This window comes from Chionomys nivalis, chromosome 2, assembly GCF_950005125.1.
Source record: "Chionomys nivalis chromosome 2, mChiNiv1.1, whole genome shotgun sequence".
Classification (NCBI taxonomy): Eukaryota; Metazoa; Chordata; class Mammalia; order Rodentia; family Cricetidae; genus Chionomys; species Chionomys nivalis.
The window spans coordinates 40145289-40147645 of record NC_080087.1 but is presented as its reverse complement, the minus strand read 5'-3'; the positions used below and the strand labels follow the sequence as shown (position 1 = coordinate 40147645).

Here is a 2357-nt window from a genome sequence, read left to right as displayed (position 1 = left end):
AAGATATTCATTAGTATGGCTATAGGATAGGGTCATTTCAGAAAGTGTGGAATATATATACATTAGGGTACTACTCTGCGGTAAAAAACAATGACTTCTTGAATTTTGCATGCAAATGGATGAAAATAGAAAATACTATCCTGAGTGAGGTAACCCAGACCCAAAAAGAAGATCATGGGATGTACTCACTCATAATTGGTTTCTAGCCGTGGATAGGGGCCACTGAGTCTATAATTTGTGATCCTAAAGAAGCTAAATAAGAGGGTGAGCCCAAGGAAAAACATATAGTTATCCTCCTGGCTATGGGAAGTAGACAAGATTGCCGGGCAAAAAATTAGATATATGTATTGTAACCATAATTCTTGCTTGATAACTATTTTGCTATATGTAATTTTACTATGTTAAAGTCAAAACCTTCCTTTTTATTTATACAGAAAAGGGGAGGTGATGTGGAATTCCCCTCTGTATGCTGTGAATATGTTTTATTATCTTTGGTTAATAAAGAAGCTGCTTTGAGCCTGCACAAGGCAGAATAGAGCTAGGTGGGGGAAACTCAACTGAATGCTGGGAGAAAGAACGCAGAATCAGGGAGAAGCTGTGGAGCCACCAGAGGAAAAAGATACAAGCTGCCAGCCAGAACCTTGCCAGTAGGCTACGAGCCTCATGGTAAAATATAAAATAATATAAATGGGTTAGCCAATGATATAAGAGCTATCTAGTAATATGCTTAAGGGATGGACCAAGCAGTGATTTAAATAAAATAGTTTCTCTTTGTTTTGTGCTCTGAGCAGTCGGGAATGAACAAGTGGCCTCCACCCACACATCACCTTCTTTCCATATAATGTAACATGCGAAATATGTTCTGTTTTCTGTGACATCAATAATTTGATTTTGTGTTAAAGCCTCTTCATTCTACAGCAAAGACTGAAAAATTAATAGGGCCTTCTAATTCCCACAAAACCTCTGGGAGATGCTGTTACTACACATTACTCAGTTCAACAGAATGCCAGAGTGATCAAGAGAGGTGGTGAAGGGAGTATAAAGGTAGCCTTGAATGTAACTTCGTGTGTCCAAGGGATGGACAAGAATGACAATCCAGTCTTCCAATTAAGCTCCTCTGAGCAAGTGACCTCTATCCCTTTCTATCCCATATTTCTACCGGTCCTTTAATATTAAATCAATATTTTTGATACTTCACACTCTCTGATTGACAACTCTACATTTTCAGATACATATTTAGATGGAAATAAGGCTTCTTCCACCAGTGATTATGTAGTTTAAGAGAATCAGAGGATAAACAATTTAAATACATGACTAGGGTTATATTAGATAGGACATTACAAGACTGTCTCCAAAGGCAATAAAGAATGGAAACTGGGATAAACTCCAATGGTGAGTTGGGGGTTGTTTCGTTCATCCTAACTAGATAAAGAACTTCTCCCCACCAACCTGTTCAAGGGCGCAGAGGTACCCTCCTCGTAGCAAACCCCACCCCTTTATCTAATTTGTCGTAATAGGGGCGTGGTAGTTCATGATCTCGTGCCTGTTGTTTGGGTCTTGGCATTAGGACCACCAGTCTCCAGCGCAGCTATGAACTTGGAGCGGGTGTCCAATGAGAAGTTGAATCTGTGCCGGAAGTACTATCTTGGTGGTTTTGCATTCCTGCCTTTTCTTTTCTGGTCAACATTTTCTGGTTCTTCGGAGAGGCCTTCCTCGCCCCAGCAGAGCAGAGCAGAGCCAAATCAAAAGCTGTGAGTTCTAGGGCACCAGCAAAATACAAACAAAACAAACAGGGTAGTGGGGGGTTGAAAAGATGATGGCGGCTCCAGACCTCTGGGAGATCTGTGGCAGAGATTAAAAGGCGGGCCTGGGGGAGGCCAGCTCTTCCTACCCTTGTTCTTCGTTATAGATGTTTGGCGCTCAGCTGTGGGCTTTCTCTTCTGGGTAATTGTTCTCACCACCTGGATCACCATCTTCCGGATCTACCGGCCCCACTGGGGTGCTCTTGGGGACTACCTTTCATTCACCATTCCCCTGGGCACCCCCTGACAACCTCACAAGCTGGCAACCTGGGCTTCTCTGCTCTAAGCTTTTTCGCAAACCCTGAAGACTGTCTGTCCCCCATTTCCCATCTGCCCCAACAAATGACCCTAACTTACAAAAAAAAAAAAAAAAAAAAAAAAAAAAAGGAAACTGGAAGGAGAGCTTCTTTGTGTTGGTTGTTATCAGCTTAACACAAATCTAGGCATATCTAGGAAGAAGGGATCTCAATTGAGAAAGAATCCCCTATAAGATTATTCAGTATAAAAGCCTGCAAGGATTTTTCCTAATGGACAGGAAGAGCCTAACCAGCTCTG

The 2357-nt window shown here is 41.9% G+C and overlaps 1 pseudogene; it reads left to right on the top strand.

The window, feature by feature from the left end:
• The first annotated feature begins 1590 nt into the window (after positions 1–1590).
• On the top strand, positions 1591–2049 carry LOC130870472 (gamma-secretase subunit PEN-2-like; annotated as a pseudogene).
• The last annotated feature ends 308 nt before the right edge of the window (positions 2050–2357 follow it).